This window comes from Bos grunniens, chromosome 22, assembly GCF_055505025.1.
Source record: "Bos grunniens cultivar Pamir isolate PY7600 chromosome 22, Bosgru_T2T1.0, whole genome shotgun sequence".
NCBI lineage: Eukaryota > Metazoa > Chordata > Mammalia > Artiodactyla > Bovidae > Bos > Bos grunniens.
In genome coordinates, this window is record NC_141186.1 from 6025977 (window position 1) to 6045463 (window position 19487).

Sequence of the window (19487 nt, forward strand, 5' to 3'; positions counted from 1 at the left end):
CATGTTCACTGTTGGCAGGAATGTAAAACGGTGCAAAGCTTCTGTGGAAAACAGTATGGCGGTTTCTCCTAAAATTAAACATGCAACTATTGTATGATCCAGCAATCCCACTCCTGGTACAAATCTAATTCAAAAGAGGGTCTTTCAGGTATGCTTATACTGCCATGCCCATTGCAGCTTTATTCACAACAGTCATGAGCTGTTGAAGCTCTCAAGTATGGTCAATGTCAGAGTCTGTCCCCACAACAGTGTAACCATGAAAAATGCTTGAATAATAGAATGCTGTACCCAGAAAGAGTCAAAAATCATACCTACTCTCTCCGGGCTTTCTGTGCTTGAAACAGAGACAAAAGCAAAACTACCCACATGGTTTTGTGGGTCTTTCAGTGTCCCCAGACCTTGGCATGACCTCAGAGGGAAACTTCCAGTAGGGCCACTTGTTGGCAGTACTCTCTGATCCATGATGGGAGGGCAGATCCTGAAGGTACTGAAGGCAGAAGCAGGGAATAAGTCAGTGATGAGCGAAGGGAAGGCAACTCCACTCTCAGCAACCATGGTGGGAAATTTCAACACTTTATTTTTAATGTATTTGTATTTGGCTGCATCTGGTCTTAGTTGCAGCACACAGGATCTTTATTGTGTCACATAGGGTCTTCATTCCGGCACACAGACTCTAGTTGTATTGCACAGGCTCCAGAGCATGAGGGGCTCAGCAGTTGTGGCACGTGGGCTTAGTGGCTCCATGACACTTAACCCCTGGTGGTGGTTCAGTTGCTCAGTTGTGTCCGACTCTTGCGACCCCATGGGCTGTAGGTCCTCTGTCCATGGGATTCTCCAGGCAAGAATACTGCAGTGCATTGTCATTTCCTTCTCCAGGGGATCTTTTTGACCCAAGAATCAAACCCAGGTCTCCTGCATTCCAGCCAGATTCTTTACCAACTGAGTTACAAGGGAAGTTTGACCACTGGACCACCAGGGAAATCCTGAGAGTTCAACATTTTTAATCATAAGATAAGCCAGTAGAAACTGTTATTTCAACTCCTGAGCTTTCAGGTGGGGGTGGAAACTGGTTGCAGTCTCAGGAATGAGTTATTGGCAATGTCATGGGAGAAAGTGTCAGACTCTTTGCGACCCCATGGACTATAGCCAACCATGCTCCTCTGTCCACGGGATTTTCCAGGCAAGAGTGCTGGAGTGGGTTGCCATTTCCTTCTCCAGAGGATCTTCCCAACCCAGGGATTGAACCTGGGTCTCCTGCATTGTAGGTAGACGCTTTACCATCCGAGCCACCAGGGAAGTCCTCATGGGAAAAATGTAAATTTTTAAAAATGTATTCCCAGGGCCCTGGATTTGATGAAGGGTCTCTGAACAACTCGCAGGGGGATTGACAGTCAACAGCTCCTATGTTCCCACTCCCAACTCATTCCTCAGAGCCCCAGGTCTTCATTCTCTCCAACCCCATCAAACACTGCTGAGGTCCTGAGAAGGACAAGGTATTTCAAGGGGTTTGGGTTGGAGAAAAGGTCATTTCAGAACATGCAGGGAGATGGAGACTCAAGAGGGATGAAATATATATATATATATATACATACAGCTGATTCACATTGTTGTACAAAAGAAATTAACACAACATTGTAAAGCAATTATACTCCCATTAAAAATAAAATATAAAGAACATGCAGGGAAGGAGATTATATGTGTGACCCAAAAAGGAAATGTGAGAAAGGTAATCAGAGGATGAGAGGAAATGCAAATTAGTGGCCAGAAAGCAGATGAGCTGTGGAAACGGACAGGATGCATGAGGGTTCAAATCACCTCCTTAACGCATCTTTGCTTTGCCTCCAGGAGCTCTAACCCCCATTTGAGGCAAAGAGGCTGAAAAGGAAGACTGGGGATGGCTACGTGCTTTGGAATGTGCTTCGGAAAACAGCATCGGCAGTATTATTAGCTGCATCAATGTGCAGAAGCCATCAATCTTCCTACTTCAGGGAATAAGTGACTGCCATTAGGGACCAGACAGGCTGCTTCTTTCCCCCCTAATGTCTGGCCCCGAGTTCAGCACAATTAGCTAAGTGCTTCTAGAAGTGTGGAGAAGCCTGGGAAGGCAGGCGGCGGCTCGCTGTTAAGTATAAAAGTGCGGAAGAAAAGAGAAGCTTCAGGAAGTCTGCTCTGTACCTGACCCCAAACCAGGACCAGCACCATCCATTCATGCTGCTTGTGAGCAGAAGTCCCAACTGGGCAGGCAGGGCTCTGCTTTTGGCTTGGGAAGGCTGCTGAAACTTACAATCCCTTCTCCAAAGAATGTTTTTAAGGGCACAAAATAAATATGCAGGATTACAGAAGAAGCCACTTATGCTGAAATACCATTACCAATATATTTTTTAAAAAAACAAATTGGTGACAGAGTAGTAACAGTTGTTCATCTTTATTAAACATTAAATAAGATTCAGTGGTGGGTGTGAGAACTTAGAGTTATGGAAGTAATGAATATTTTAAGATGTCTACAACAATATCTAGATGATATGAAAATGTACTATCTAGCGGAATGGTTAATTCTACTGTGGTTTTCCGACCTACATTTATCACCAAAAGAAGAGCAAAGCTTCATTTCTATGTTAGTGAAAATAAATGTTTTTTTCACCCAAGTTAATAGATCGCTGCATTCTCTCCATGTGCCTTAGGTTAAGAACTTCTGCTGTAAGTGGGAATTTGAAATGACCATGACCCTCTTCAGTCACTGTGAGTGCTATAAGAAAGCATGCATTCACCTTCTAATTTAAATGTCCTATAAAAATCCCCCAGACCCTAGCCCTATCTGGAATGAAGTGACAGGAAAGGCATCAGATAGTGACAACAACTCCTGCCATCCCCAAATCCATCCAAACGAATGGTCATTCCCCCTTTCCCGGATGCCACACAGAAACCCAGAGCACACGGCTTTCTGCCTTCATTTCCTGAGCTTTCTAGCAATGTCCCCATTTAGGGGTCGGAAAGAGATGGTCACTAAGTCCACGGAGCTCACCAGTTGAACTGTGGACAACCTGTGGCTTTGGCCCGGCTTCTCTCTGTGATGTGATCAGATTGGTATTTCGGGGCAGTAACTTGGCCTTCAGAACTGAGACCAGCACTTCCATCCACCTGCTGTACTCTTGCCACAGCCACCACCCTCACCCAGGCCACCATCTGCTCCGTCTTTTCTTGTTCCCTCCCAGCTGTTATTCTCAGCGCAGTAGCCCGAGTGTTTTCTTTCTTTCTTATTTTTTGGCTGCTCTGGGTCTTCGCTGATGCACTAGGGCTTTCTCAGGTTGTGGTGAGCAAGGGCTCCTCTCCAGCTGTGGTGCACAGGCTTCTCATTGCAGGGGCTTCTCTTCTTGCTGAGCACAGGCTTTAGGGTGGGCGGGCGCAGTAGCTGTGGTGCACAAGCTGAGCTGCCCTGCAGCGTGTGGGATCCAGTTCCCTGACCAGAGATCGAACCCATGTCCCTTGCATTGGCAGGCAGATTCTTAACTACTGGACCATCAGGGAGGTCCCAGAGTAATTTTCTTAAAAGTTATCCCATCTTGTCACTCTCTTCCTGAGAATGGCTCAGTGGTTTTCCACATCACTTAAAATACGTTTCCGTCTCCTAGCCACACTGCAGGGCTGGGAACCTATTTGTCTCTGGCTGAATCCACCCAGCACCTGCTTTTGTATGGCAATCATCTGCAGAAATTTGTTTTTTGTTATTACATAAATACCTACATACAAGTACCTTGATTTTTGTCTCTTGTCTCACAAGCCCTAAAATAGTTACTATCTGGCCCTTTATAGAAAAAGTTTGCTAGTTTCTGCCAGCCAGGAAATCAGAAACTAGTCTAGGCCATTCAAATGATGGGGGAGGTGTAGGTGAAGGGGGATTAATGCAGAGAAATGGTTGTTCAAGAAGCTGTAAGAGCTGAGGGCAATGCAGAGATTCCCAGCAGCCAGAAGCGGCCATGCCCTGCAGGGGGAGGGGCCAGGGAGAGGGATGTGACGGATCGGAGCTGGGAGCTGGAGGCATCCCGGGGGGCCCAAGGGGACACAGCTGTGCCAAGGGTGCTGCCCAAGGTAGGGCAGAGGGTGAGGCAGAAGACCTGGATTCTACTTGTCGTTTCACAACAGTACCTTCCACCGTCTAAAGCCACCTGGAGGGCTTTTGACTAAGGGTCTTGGGAAATGTAGTTCCCTAAAAGCCAAGGAAGAGAAGGAAAGTTCAGGATGTGGGTATGAGAGCTAAAAGGCACAGGAGCAGCTCCCCTGGAAAGTGAGCGTGGCACCCGGCCTGCGGAATAGCCATACGAGCTGAGGATGTCATATGCCTGGTCGTTGTTGCTGCTCACTCGGTCTTGGCCGACTCTTCGCGATCCTGTGGACTGCAGCATGCCAGGCTTCCCTGTCCTCCACCATCTCCCAGAGTTTGCTCAAACTCATGTCCATTGAGTCAGTGATGCTGCCAACCATCTCATCCTCTGTCGTCCCCTTCTCCTCTCACCCTCAATCCTTCTCAGCATCAGGGTCTTTTCCAGTGAGTCAGATCTTCGCATCAGGTGGCCAAAGTATTGTAGCTTCAGCTTCAGCATAGCTAGTATTATCCTCATTATTACTATTTTTAACTTTTCTTTTACACTTGGATTCCCGTCTTCGGTTATCCAAGCTGAGTATGCAGGTGTAGACAGGAAATAGGACCATAATTGACTTGACTTACCCCAAAATTGTGGGGAATAGGATGAAATTATACCACATCTGGGGGTCCCGAATACACCATGGAGATGAGCCAAGAACCCGCACCAAAACCCCCTTCTCCCAGGCAATGAAATCATTTCAAACCTCCCATTGCCAGCCAGAGCACTGGCAAGACCAGGAGTTTGCTATTGCAGAATGTACTCAGAGAGACTTAGTGCTAGTGGGGACTTTTTTTTTCCCTAGAAGTGTATATGCTGTTAGTAGAAATGCTTTTCTATCCATTCATGCGCACATCTTCCTTCCCTAGAACTGTCTACCATTGCCAACCTCTGAAACCACAAGCATAACAGCTTAGTTTAACAAGCTTCCTCTTTGAAAATGCCAGCCAGTGAGATCAACGGTGGGTGTAACAAGACAAAGTGTGTTTGTTGCCAGTAGGGAAAGTTTTGCCACCTGACACATCAGAGACGGGGATGAAAAGGTGCACAGGCTGAGTATGCATCTCTGCCTCCGGAAGGTCTTCCAAGTGAAGCAGCCAGCTCCCCCACCAGCCCTGAGGAGATGCCTGCAGTCTTTTGCAGACCTCCCTCCTCTCTTTGTCCAGCAGTGGTCACCCCCACAGCCCTTCTCTGCCGGGCATGCTCATCCTCACTGGATGTTGAGGATATAGGGACACATAGAGTTAAAGGGAAAGAAGGACAAGCCAGGATGATCCCCTACCCAGGTGCCACAGGGAGGCCCCCATCCTGCTCCCCAGCAGGCCCCAAATCATTTCCAGGGAAAGCCATGGCTGGACTGACAGTCCCACCGCCAAGAAGAGCCTCCTAGAAGGAGCATCTGACTTTCACCAAAACTGCTGGATAAAGCTTCCGCCATTCAACCCCGTGACTCTCTCCAAGAAAAGCTGCTTTCACTGAGCTCCTCTTCCTGCCTCCTGAAAGCTCTCCTCCTGCTGTTTCAGTTTCCAGGGGACAGTCTGCAGTGAACATCTGCTGAGCTTGGGGGCCACGCTTTCCCTGTCCATTGAGGAGGCTGAACCAGTTTGCTTCCTGAAGTTCTTCTCTTACCAGGGACCCTCTCTGATGACCTCACCTGAATGTGATGGCTCACTAGCAGATGATTCAGGAGGAATGAATCCTTTTAAGCTTCTAAGAAGAACATACCTGGGCTTCCCAGGTAGCACTAGTGGTAAAGAACCACCTGCTAATGCAGGAGATGTAAGAGACCCAGGCTCCATCCCTGGGTTGGGAAGGTCCCCTGGAGGAGAGCATGGCAACCCACTCCAGTATTCTTGCCTAGAGAATTCCATGGACAGGAGCCTGGTGAGCTACAGTCTATAGAGTCTCAAAGAGTTGGACACGACTGAAGCCACGTAACACGCACAAGAAGGATGAAGCCTTGGGAGAGAGGCCAGGGACATGCACGGTTCTCCCACGAGAGAGTGTCCCGGAGGGATCAAAAGAATCCAGAGGGTGATGTCAATAAACCCACTTGCTGACCAGGAGGATTCAACAATCCGGCTCTAGTTCACTGAACACGGATTGTTACGCACCTGGCTCTCCCACAATTATTAACTCTTACAACTGAGGAGGTAGGCAGTCTTCTTAGCCTTGCTGTGTACACAGGGAGACCAAGGTGGACAAAGCTGAGAGGACCTTGGTGAAGGCTCCTCGACATCAAGGGATGATTTTGGAAGAAAAAAAATAGGTGAATAATGCCCTCAAGGCTGTTAGAAAGGGAATCGATTTTCCTAGTATGGGTTCTTCCCAAAGATATAACCTAAGACAGGAAGGTGGGTGCAGGCGGTTTCTTTCTAAGGTGATCCCCAGGAACAGAGGAGGCTTGTATGGGAAAAGAGATAGAAGCAAAAAAAAAAAAAGTTTCTAATTGGCTGCGGACAGCAGGGCTCGAGTACACAGAATTTCTGGAGAATCCTTCCAGAGGAGCTCCCATGGGAAGGGTGTTGCAGAAACCAGTAATCGAGAAACCAAGCACCACACTCAGAGACTTGGAGAACTCAGATTTATTATGCCGGCAGGCCCAGAGGAGTTAACACTCCAAGCTCTGAGCCCCGAACAAAGGGGTTACAGAGTTTTCATAGACAGACTATAGTGGGTAACACTAACTGTTAATAGGCTGGTTTAAACTAAGGGGTTTCACGCACACGGGAAGAGCACTCAAGATGGGGAGGGGGGTGCCTGATCTTTACACAAACAGGCATGATTAAGCAGGTTTGCAGGGGCTGGGCAGTTGCAAAGAGCAGGACAAGGGTGAGTGAGATAAGCTCCAGTTCCTAGTATTGTAAGTGCCCGCTTTTGGAGACTATGTGACCTACATGATCCAGACTTTGCCAGGGAGCAAGCTGAGTTACAGAGGCAGAAAGAGCAGGAGGTTATGTAAAATTTTAACTTTTCCTCTTCGAGGGAGGGAGAAACCTGCCCCTGCTCCCTGTCCTAGGTATGTGGGCCGGCTGGGTGCCCTCAGCCATGGTTGCAACCCCAGCGGAGCCCGGGGGTGGAAAGCACAGACAGAAGACAGAAGACGTGGGTGAATGCAGATTCCGTGGGCAGAAGTGAACAGAAAGCAGGTTCTGAGCTGTCTGGTCACAGCTATCTTATCACAATAAAATCCCAGGTGATGCCATGAGGATGTGAGTCCAGGTCCCAGGTGTGCCTGCCTTCCAGGGCACAGGAGGTGGGAGGGGACACTTCAGACAGCAATCAGCAGGACCCAGACAAGCGACTGAGTGCCCACACCCTGTGTGACCCACCGAACACCTGCAAAACTTTCCACCCCTCCCGGGCCACCTCCCCAACCTGGAGCTCACAGCTCTCCCACTGCAATGAGAGAAACAAATTCTCGGTTGATGGATGAGGTAAACTGGAGTGGAACCGCCCGTGATGCAAGAGGCCAGAGGCAGCATCTCGTTTTCTCTATTCCACCCGTGAAAAGCCAGCCCTCTGCCCCGGGCAGGTCTGTCACTGGGCTCTCGGTGTTTGGCAGTGGAGAACTGCAGTGGAGTGCCTAGACCTTCTCTGTGTCCTTGGACAAGTTATTCACTTCTCTGGACCCCGGTTTGTTTCATCTCATGAGGAGGACAAAGATGCCTGCCCAGTAGAGCAAAGTGAGGATGAGATGTTATCCTACCTGCCCTCACCCAGCACAGTATGCTGCGTGTAGGGAGCGTTTCATCAAGGATGGAAGGGCAGAGTGTATTTTTGAGTTGTTTCAATTCACTATCAAAGTGGAGAGAACCAGAGACAGTTATTTATCATTTAAGGACACAGAGTAATGTAATAGAGAGAGTGCTGGGCTGGCCAGGCAAAAGATTTCATTTCCCTGTTGTATAATCTTAGGTCTAGGACCCTCTCCAAATTCAGGTTTTTCTATCATTAATAGAGATCATCATGTTTGCCCAGCTCAAAATACTGCCAAGACTCCACGGAGTTCCCAGATGTAAGGATGCTCTGTGAATCCCAATGCATATAAAAATGTTGTGGTGATGATATTCATGATAAGGATCCAACCTTCTCCCTTGTCATCAGGGGCACAAATGCGCCCTGCTAGGAGCAGAGCAGGCATCTCATGTTAAGGGCAATGCCATGAGGGGGACCGTGTGATTAATGTCAGAGTCTGTAACAGCTGCTTGGGGTGAGCCATTCAGACCATCCGTGTCGAGGACTCGGCTGCTAATTTATTTACATCTGAGGATGACAACCAGGGAAAGCAATTAGGACTTGGGCATCTGCCCTTTGGGGATCCTGATGGCTGGAGCTGAAGCCGTGGTGCTGCAGAAACCTTCACAGAGTCTGCTAACTGCTAACGAACTTCCTTTCGCATTGGCTCAGTCTCACCGTCTCTTAATATGTCAAACAAGTCAGGTCTGTCTCCCAGTCCGTCATCTGTTCCCAAACTGCACAGCTGCAGTGCTGAAGGGGATAAAGGTACAGGGGGCCAGGGGTCTCAAGGACTGATATTTTCAGAGTTCTTTACAGCTATCAATTAATGAGCCCCGGCAACAACCTGGAAAGTAGGGCAATATTATTATCCCTGCTTTGTGGATGAGAAAGCAGGCTTCAAAAGAATGGCTTGCCCAAGGCTAAGTCATCCATCAGAAGAGCTGATGCAGCATTAGACGGAAGAGTTCCTGACTCCAAGTCCTTGGCCAAGTGTGTGCTTCCTCAGTGAGCTGATCAGTAAATGAAGGAGACTTACTGACTGCGCTCTAAAATGACGCATGAACCCCCTCCCACATGCAGTGGCAGATGCTAGGTTCAATTTAGATCCCAAAGCTGGGAGAGCTTTTAAACACAGATCCTAAAACCTGAATAGTCCAAGAAATACCTTTGGATGCACTGCTTCCAAAGAGGTAGGTGTGTCTTAGAGGGGATGTTGTTTTGACTGCCTAGCATCTGAATAGCTTCTCGTCCAGAGGCGAAGAGAGGTTGGCAGGGCTCCCTTCCTTTCCCCACCTCCCCAGGCTACCGTACCCCAGTGTGTACAGGCTGTCACCTCAGTCTTGTCAGGTTCTTTGCAACCCTATGGACTGTAACCCACCAGGCTCCTCCATCCATGGGATTCTCCAGGTAAGAACACTGGAGTGGGTTGCCATGCCCTCCTTCAGGAGATCTTCCCAACCCAGGGATCGAGCAGGGGTCTCTTACGTCTGTCTCCTGTGTTGGCAGGAGGGTTCTGTACTATTACTCATACCTGGGAAGCCCAAAAGAAGCTTAATTAGAGCCAGTGTGTGGTACTGGGAGAGCAAAGCTGGGGGCTGGGGGCCCTGACTCCGCAGAGGTGCCCAGTGGTGCAGCGGGGTGGTTTTTCACCTCCCTCATCTTTCCAAAGCCTGTGCTCCAGTTTTCCAATCAATTCCAATAGACTTTCCTGCCTCAAGTTAACTAGACCCTCTTTCTGTTATTTGAAACCCTGGCTATAGTTTTTCACCTGGAAATGTAAGTGCTTGCCAAGGGTATGAAAACTGCCAGCTGCAGATCCCATTCATTGCTGGTGGAAGGACAAACAGGCAATAATACCAGGGAGGGCAACCTGGCAAAGCTGTCATGAATTCCTTGACCCAGCTCTCCACCTTCGAGAATTTATCCAACGTGTGTGTGCGCATGCTTAGTCGAGTTCATGGAATTTTTCAGGCAAGAATACTGGAGTGAGTTGTCATTTCCTCCTCCAGAGGATCTTCCCAACTCAGGAATTGAACCTGCATCTCCTGTGTCTCCAGCATTGCAGGCAGATTCTTTATCCACTGAACCAGTGGGGAGTCCGCATGAATACTTACACAATTGCAAAGCTACTTACGAAGTTGTTTTGCACTTGTATACCTGTGAGCAAGATTAGTCACTGTAGTAGCATTTGTAATAGCAAAATATTTGAAAGGATCTAAAGGTCCATTTCCAGCAGACTGATTAGATAAATTATGGTATATACATAGGATGGAAAGCTGCCCAACTCTTTTTTTAATGGGATATTTTTTATGTGTTGATATGAAGAATCCCTCCAATAAGCCAGTAAGTTAAAAAAGATTCATAACAGTGTATATAATATGATACCTTTTATAGTAGTAGGGCGGAGAAGGCGATGGCACCCCACTCCAGTACTCTTGCCTGGAAAATCCCATGGACAGAGGAGCCTGGTAGGCTGCAGTCCATGGGGTCGCGAAGAGTTGGACAGGACTGAGCTACTTCACTTTCACTTTTCACCTTCATGCATTGGAGACGGAAGTGGCAACCCACTTCAGTGTTCTTGCCTGGAGAATCCCAGAGACAGGGGAGCCTGGTGGGCTGCCGTCTATGGGGTCGCACAGAGTTGGACACAACTGAAGCGACTTAGCAGCAGCAGCAGCAGCATAGTAGTAGGGAAAAAATAAGAATCTGTATTTGTTCTTGCTTCCATACACATAAGGAAACTCCAGAAGGAAACAAGAGAAACTAAAACCAGTAGTTTCCTGTTGGGAGGGGAGGGGGGCAAATATGAAAACAAAACGGGGGCTGAATATTTTTCACTGGGTGCCTTTTTATGTTAAGTTTGTTAGTCATGTCAATAGGCATCTATTCAAACAGCTACTTTTAAAAAGGCCACCCCAGAGTGAAAGTGGACGAAAGACTCATTTGACGGTCTCTGCCTTCACAGCAACCCACCCATCACCCTCAGCATGTGGACAAAGCACACCAGTAAACAGTGCCTGCGGGCTTGTCAGATTCCAGGCAGTGACTCCCTGGTGGTCCAGGAGCTAAGACTTCTCCCTCCCAGTGCAGGGGCCAGGGTTCAATCCCTGGTCAGGGAACTAGATCCCACATGCCACAGTTAAGAGTTTCATGCCACAGCTAAACCATCCAGAATGCCACAATGAAGAACGAACACCGTATGTGCATCAGCTAAGACCTGGCGCAGCGAAATAAACAAATAAATGTTTTTTAGAAAAATAGTCCAGGGTATGCAGAAGCCTGCCTCTGAGACTTTTCATTGGAGGATGAATGGGAACAGAATCTGCTCCAGAGTGTTGAGGTTAAAAGGCAAAATAGGTTGCTGAAAAGCAAGAAGATGGTTTCTAGAGCAAAAGAAAAAGAAGATTCACAGCATCCTTTGATTTGTAGAATCCAGAGAAATTACATTTCAGAGACGTCCACGCTCCTAAGAAGGGTGTCTCCAAGACATACAATGCACTGGACCCTGCTGTCAAGGGACCCCCTCAGACACAGGGCAGTAGCTCATCCCCCACCAGCTGTTGGGAAATATGGGGTCCTGGCAAATTACCTGCATCAGTGGAGTATGTTTGGGGTGATGATTTTACAGATACTGCCTAATGAAGGCGTTTGAGCTTTCTCTCCTGCAGGTCCACGGATCAAACTCAAATGAAGGTCCCCAAGATAAAATGTACTTATTTATCCTGTAAGCCATCTACTTGAAAATCAATAATATTTCAAATTTAATGAGTTGTAAGACAAGTAAATTAGAGTCTGGAGTAAGCCATATTGATTAGATGGTTCTGTCAACTGGAACCTATAACTTTCCTCTGTAATTAAGTATTCCATGGCAGTGTATGATGCACTCAATACTGGTTGCTTTCAGGAGGCGATCACAACTCTGGCCATTCTTGTATTGAGAGCATTGCCATGGCTAGGGAAACACACGCACCCACCCTGCCTGACTCTGCCACTGCCCTCTTCCCCAGCAGCAGCAGGCTTCAGTGACAAGTGGCTTTCCCAGGCACTAATCACCCTTTGCTTCAGTCACAGGGCCTCCACAAATTTGAACATCAAAGTGAAGAACAGCAATTTTTTAAAAAATTTAAAAAATAAAAAGCGTCATGGAAGAAACTGCCTTCAGTAAGAGAACATCTGTGGAATGATGTGTAACTGTTGGAAGCTCTTTCAAGCTCCCCTAGCAGTTTGCATTTCACAGAAGCTTGAGGATGGGCAAAGTCGATTTCTCACCAAGTTGACTACAGAAGGGACAGAAGGGCAGAATTTAAAACATCCACTGTCACCGTTCAACATCAAACGTCCTACTTTTCAACACTAAATCACCTTGCCTACATCAATCTTTCCTGCCTGTTCTGAAGGGAACCTTATTTCTTAGATCTGAGTAATGGTAGCTTTTTAATTAATTAATTTCATTAATGTGAGGTGGAATCTCTGACCTGGTAGGAGTCCTGGATCTTTGAAGGGAAGGGCCCCCTCACCCCTAGCCCATTTGGCTCAAGAAGAAAAATTCAGAGATTGTGTGAGACATTGAACCACAAGGCAAAGCCTCGCTGGTTTGAATAGGAAAAACAGAAACATAAGCAGCACTCTCTAGGTTCTGTTACTGAGAGTATGGACCATGGTGTGGTGTGGGCGTCAACCTGGGAGCTTGTCACAGATGCAAGCTCTCCAGTCCCTCACCCAAAGCAGCAGACTCTGAATCTGCATTGCGGTAAGATTCCCAGGTGATTTTTATACTCATTTGGGTTTGCATAGCGCACCTAGATTTGCACTGTAGCTCTGCTCTTACTAATCATATGATTTAAGCCAAGTTACACAGCCTCTGTGTGTTTTTTGGCCCCATATGCAATATATGGGGCTTTCCTCGTAGCTCAGTCCATAAAGAATCTGCCTGTGGATGCCTGCAATGCCGGAGACCTGGGTTTGATTCCTGGGTTGGGAAGATCCCTTGGAGAAGGAAATGGAAATCCACTCCAGTATTCCTGCCTGGAAAATTCCATGAACAGAGGAGCCTGGTGGACTACAGTCCATGGGGTCGCAAGAATCGGACACGACTAAGTGACTAAACCACTACCATGCAATATATAATCTTGAGTGGCAAAAGCAGATTAGCAGGAGAGAAAGAAAAGAGATCTGGAGCCTGATGAGAGAGAAAGAAGCACCTTGCGCTGTGGTAGAATATCTGAAGCTTAAGCAGCAGAAATGATTAGGCATCTTATTCAAGAATACAGAAATCCAGTATTATTGGTGTCGTCTATCCCATGACAAATCTCTGCTTAAAGCAATTGCACAGTTCATATGGGGGATATCTAGGGAAATAACAGAGAGAAAGACACTCAAAGAGAAAGAGCCATCAACTCTCATTTGGGTGGATACTGATATAGAAAAAGAATATAAGCAGAGAATAAAGATACGGTAAAAGCCAGAGATGACCGGGAGAAACACAAAGCTGTTGGAAATGGTAGAAATCGTGGGGAGAACACAGACTTCCTGAACCAGCAGTCCCCAGTCTTTTTGGCACAAGGGACCAGTTTGGTGGAAGAATTTTTCCATGGATGGTGGGAGGGGGGTGGTTTGGGGATGATCCAAAAGCATGGCATTTATTATGTTAATCATAATCGGTATTTGCAGCCACTCCCCACGCTAGCATCAGCACTTCAGCTCCACCTCAAATCATCAGGCATTCGATTCCTATAAGGAGCATGCAACCTAGATCCCTTGCACACACCGTTCACAGTCGGGTTCGGGCTCCTGTGAGAATCTAATGCTGCTGCTGTTCTGACAGGAGGTGGAGCTTGGGTGGTAATGCCAGCCATGGGGAGCAGCTGTCAATACAGATGAAGCTTCACTCATGTGCCCTCCACTCATCTCCTACTGTGCGGTCCAGTTCCTAGAGGCCACAAAACAGCACCAGTTTGTGGCCCAGGAGTTGGGGACCCCCTTCCAACCCATGAGAAATAAGGATGGGGGTCTATTTTCTCCAGAGTCTCAGAGCAAAGGTGAACTCAGCTGGTTTCAGAGTGCACATTCAGTACATGGTGAGATTATTATTAGCCCTGACAGCCTGGCATCTCAACCCCAACCACATATCTACTCTTCCCCCATGGTGGAGCCTTCGGAGTGGAAACCCCACCAACAATGGGGAAATTTCAGAGAAGCCAAGTGGCAGTCTGATACCCACCAGGTTTGCAAACAGACTTTTGCCTTAGAGGATTTCCAGCTTTTACGTTAATAAAGAAGCCTCAGCTCATGGGTCTTGAAGAGCATTTCTAAAATATAAAAGGAAAAACATGGCCTCTATCTAACACGATTGTATTAAAACCCCCAATTTTCAGAATCCTAATATGTGTGACCCAAGAGTCAAGGGATTGAAGAAGATTGTGGGCTTAGGGGGAGCCTGGAGGTGTGAGCTTGAGGCTCACACATGTGCACGTATTAATGACTCCCTCCAGCCCCTTTCAGGATTCCACAGAGCTATCAGTCAGGAGAACCTAGAGAGAACTCCAATTAAACCAAATGACTGCATCACACAACATTTAAGAATGCACAGATTTTCTCTTTTTTAGATGGCCTCTTAGAGGCGTGATGGCCGTTAACACAAAGAGTGAAATCAATTACAAAGAACCAGCACCATCCAATGTTCAGTTTTCTGGCCCCCCAGGAAAATCTTAAGCTTTCAAAGCTTAAAATGAAGGAAACATTCTTGAGAGAGACCATCAAAGTTCATTTGTCCCATTAAATATCCCTGGTTCTCTTGGCATGATTACTTTCTATAAATGTTTAAGACTCCTAATGTGTCCTCTTTTTCCATGAAATAGAGGAAAATTACTTAAGAGCCGAGAACTTATTTATCTGGCTGACTCATATTCTTTCTTGTAGTCTCAGCTCAAGTATTTTATCCTTGGAGAAGCTTCTCCTGACACACACCCGCCCCTCCACCTGGCTGGAGGAAGTTGTCTTACTTCTGAATGCCTTAAGCAGTGTCCTCACATCACTACCTTATAACTTCTTGTTTTTTTAATTTATTACTATTTGCTAAAAATATTTACTTATTTGGCTGCATTGGGTCTTAGTTGCGTGATGCGGAATCTTTCACTGAGGCGCCTGGGCACTATAGTTGTGGCACATGGGCTTAGCTGCCCTGAGGTGTGTGGAATCTTAGTTCTCGGACCAGGGATCAAACTCGTGTCCTGTTCATTAGAAGGTGGATTCTTGACCACTGGACCACCAGGTAAGTTCCCGTAACTTCTTATTTTATGTTGAGGTTATCTTTACCTGTCTGTCTCTCCTACAAGACTGTATACTGTTCACCACTGTACCCCTAACACCTGACACTGTGCCTGGCACAGGACAGAAAATCAGTATTCGTGGAACTGTTAAAATCAGCAGAAAACTAATGGAAAAAGATTCCAGTAGCCCAGAGTCTGTGTTACGATAATTAGAGACTTCTGTTGCTTTCTTCCTAGGAACATTAGACTCTTCTTCCAGCTTCATGGACAATCAATCTAAAGAAGATGGTTTCCTTGAAATATGGAGACAACTAAAAATTCTCAAAAGCAGCCTATGCTGTAAGCTAAGCTGGGTGAGGGGTCTTGTCTTTCCTATTTGGCAAGCCCAGGTCTGGGTGCAGGGTCTGCCCATGGCAGCCACCAGCAGTGGAGAGAAGGACATGTCACCCAGACCCCCTTCAAGGAAGAACCTGCTGTCCTCTGCACACAGCCTTCAGTCATTGACACCTTCAGAAATTGCTTCAGCTGTGCCTTCTCTTGCCTGAGGTCATGGTCTTCCCAGGACAGCCTTCATTCCATGGATGAGCAAGGCAAGGAGACAGAGGCACAGCCATTCTGACCAAATGTGCCCACAGGACAACCCCAACAGACATCATCTGCTCCAAGTCCCCCCAGAGACTTCTGGTTTGTCCATGTCATGGTGTGACTCCTCCCTCTATCCAATAAATATTGGTTCCTAATAAATACTTTGCTGCTCAAACTCCAACTCAGTGTCTGCTCCAAGAGAACCTGACCAACAACCAACAAATGTTTGAATGAATGAATGATCAAAAAAAAAAAAAAAAGAATCTATAAATAGATTAGGGCTTCCTTGGTGGCTCAGTGGTTAAGAATATGCCTGCAACGCAGGAGAGATGTGTAGGAGATTCAATTCCTAGGTCATAAAGAACCCCTGGATAAGAAAATGGCCACTCACTCCAGTATTCTTGCCTGGGAAATCCCATAGACAGACAAGCCTGATGGGCTACAGTCCATGGGGCTGCAAAAGAGTCGGATACAACTTAGTGACTAGAACAACAACATACATAAATGTACAAACAAAGAAGTAAAAGATGTAACTAGAAAATATTTCAACTGCGGTAAGTGACTCCAACTGTCACCTAAAGATACAGTTGGACTACTGGGGACTGACTTCCCAGGCAGCCCCACCTGGACAGTGGAACCCAGCATCTATGCCTGACTGTGTCTTTGGTCAATTGCCATAACATCTCACATCACCCTTCCAGTATCCCTGTTGGATGGAAATTCATCAGCCTCGCATTTAAAAAAAGGAAAGGAGGCTCTCAGAGGAGAAGGAACTTGCTCAGCTATCACACAGCTAAGTGAGTTGCAAAGTTGGAATACAAAGCCTTCTGCCTGGTTCCCAGGAAAGTTACTCTGCGGTTCCTATCATCTTCCACCATTAATAGCAAATGTACTCTTTGCAATATGGTCAAACAGACTGGCTGAAAGCAAATATTCGGCTGAACATTACCTTCTATCCAGCTGGCTGCTCCAATAAGAAACTGTTACCCTTGTTCCAGACACACCAGCTCATCCCTGTGTGGGCAAACAGATGCTGCCTGGACAGTTCCAGTTTCCTTTCTGGTCACAGTGACATATGCAATGCTGCTTTTCTATGTGATGAATAATAGCAAAAGTAATATTTAATATCAGTAATGATAAAATAGTTTAAAAACCACCTTTATTATCTTAAGAATCACAAGGAAATTTCTTATAACATTTATCTAAAATGAGGATGGAATGTCATCTAATAATTATGCAATGACATAGCATGATTTCAAACATTAAAAAATAGACTGAGGAGAAAGACTATCAGAAACCCTCATTTGCTCTGATCTTTTTGAAAAAAAAAAAAATCGCAAAATTACCATCCTTGCATTCCTGAAATAAATTCCACCTGACCATTACAAGATTATGAGTCAGGAATGAAATGGATCACTTATAGAGACGTGGATGGACCTAGAGACTGTCATACAGAATGAAGTAGGTCAGAAAGAGAAAAACAAATATCGTGTATTAATACATATATGTGGAATCTAGAAAAACAGTGTAAGTTGATTTTATTTGCAAAACAGAAATTGAGACAAGACGCAGATATAGAGAACAAACGTATGGACACCAAGTGGGGAAAAGGAGGAGGGGGGTGAATTGGGAGCCTGGGACTGACACATACACACTGCTATGTGTAAAATAGCTAACTAGTGAGAACCTAGTGTGCAGCACAGGGAACTCCACTCAGTGCTCTGTGGTGACCTACATGGAAAGGAAATCCAAACACGAGGGCATGTAAGTATGCATATAGCTGATTCACTCTGCTGTATAGTAGAAACAGGTGGCTCAGTGGTAAAAAATCTGCCTGCCAATATAGGAGACCTAGGTTCGATCCCTGGGTCAGGAAGATCCCCTGGAGAAGAAAATGGCGACTCACTCCAGTATTCTTGCCTGGAGAATCCCATGAACAGAGGAGCCTGGTGGGCTACAACCCATGGAGTCACAAAGAGTCAGACACAACTGAGCGACTAAACCACCATCACCAGAAACTAACACTACATTGTAAAGCAACTGTATGCCAATAAAAATTAATAAAAAAAAAAAAACCAAGATGATGAGTTGACTGTGCAGTTCTGATCTGAGCTAGGCTGCCTCCTGTGTCTGAGGCTGGGTCCACCTGACTGATCTCCACACGATTCACCCTCCATCGTGCCAGCTCTACCTATTGGCCATAGCTGGGTTTGAAAGAGAGAGCAGACACATATGCGCTTGCCAGCCTGTGCTGGCATTGAGTTTGCCACTGTCACATGGATCAACACGATTCCCGTGACTGAGCCAGAGCCCAGAGGGAGAGGACCTTCCAGTTACTGGGCAAGAAAGGTGGACACAGGAGGCCAGTTAGTGAAGCCATCGTGTGACCATTCTAGTCAACACCTTCCAGCCACAGAGTACCAGGAATACAATGGAACACGTTGGGTTTATTACCCATTTCAATGAGGATGAGCCCAGCCTGGAAAGCCTTGAGGTGTCTTGGTAAAGGAGTATCAGAAAGGGGTTGTGATAGGATTTGAGCTTGTGTTAGTGATCTGGGGATACAGGGCTTTGCTTGGAATTAATGCTCCCAGAAAGCAGAGGTAATGCTAAGCTTGGGCATCTTAATACATCTTATCTAGAAGGAAGGAAGACTAGACAAAGGCTAAAGCTGTCCCTGACACACACGCTGCTACATGTAAGATAGATAATCAATAAGGACCTACTGCATAGCACAGGGAACTCTACTCAGCATTCTGTGACGACCTTTATGGAAAAAGAATCTGAAAAAGAAGAGATACATGCACATGTGCTCAGTTGCTCCGTCGTGTCTGACTCTTTGTGGCCCCTGGACTGTAGCCTATGACACTCCTCTGCTCATGGAATTTTCTAGGCAAGAATACTGGAGTGGGCTGCCATTTTCTTCTCCAGGGATCTTACCCATCCAGGGATTGAACCCGTGTGTCTTGCGTCTCCTGCATCGGCAGGTGGATCCCTTATCACTAGCGCCACCGGGGAAGCCCCAGATATACGCATATGTATGACTGAATCACTTTGCTGCACACCTGAAACTAACACAACATTGTAAATCCACTCGACAACAATAAAATTAAGTTTTTTGAAAAGCAGGGGTCATTCATATTAGCCACAGTACGCAGATGCTCAGTCATTGCAGTTTGGACAGTGGTCACATTTGGTCAGCATTCAGACATGGTCATGCAGTGGTCTCGTTTGTCATGAGCTATCACAGTCGCTGAGCAGCTGGGGCTGACACTGATCTACACAGTCATCTACAACCAACAGGAGGGCACTAAAGTCCCCTGTGATGCTGGCTGGGTCAGGGAGGTCACGGTGCCTTTACTTCTTATATCACACACACAACCAGTTATCATTGGACTTAATGCTTTCACCATTCATCCCAGGAGGTGATCAAAATAACTCAATACAGAAAAAAAGCTTTGATATAAAAGCACCAATAGTAAGCACTGAAGAATAGAACACCGAGCTCTCTCCAAATACATGTTATAAATGTGCTTCCACAATATCAAAAACAATTACCAAATGAGACATATAAGCAATATAACAAGGACCTATTCATAATAAATATAAGAATAGAAAACCTCATATTAGCAAAAGTCAAGAAGGAAAAAATAGAGGGTGGGAAGGAGTTAAAATGTATGACCTTTTTCATTTTAAAGAAGTCAAAACTCAGCAGTTCTTTTTGTTGTTGTTGTTTGGAGAAATATACATGCCA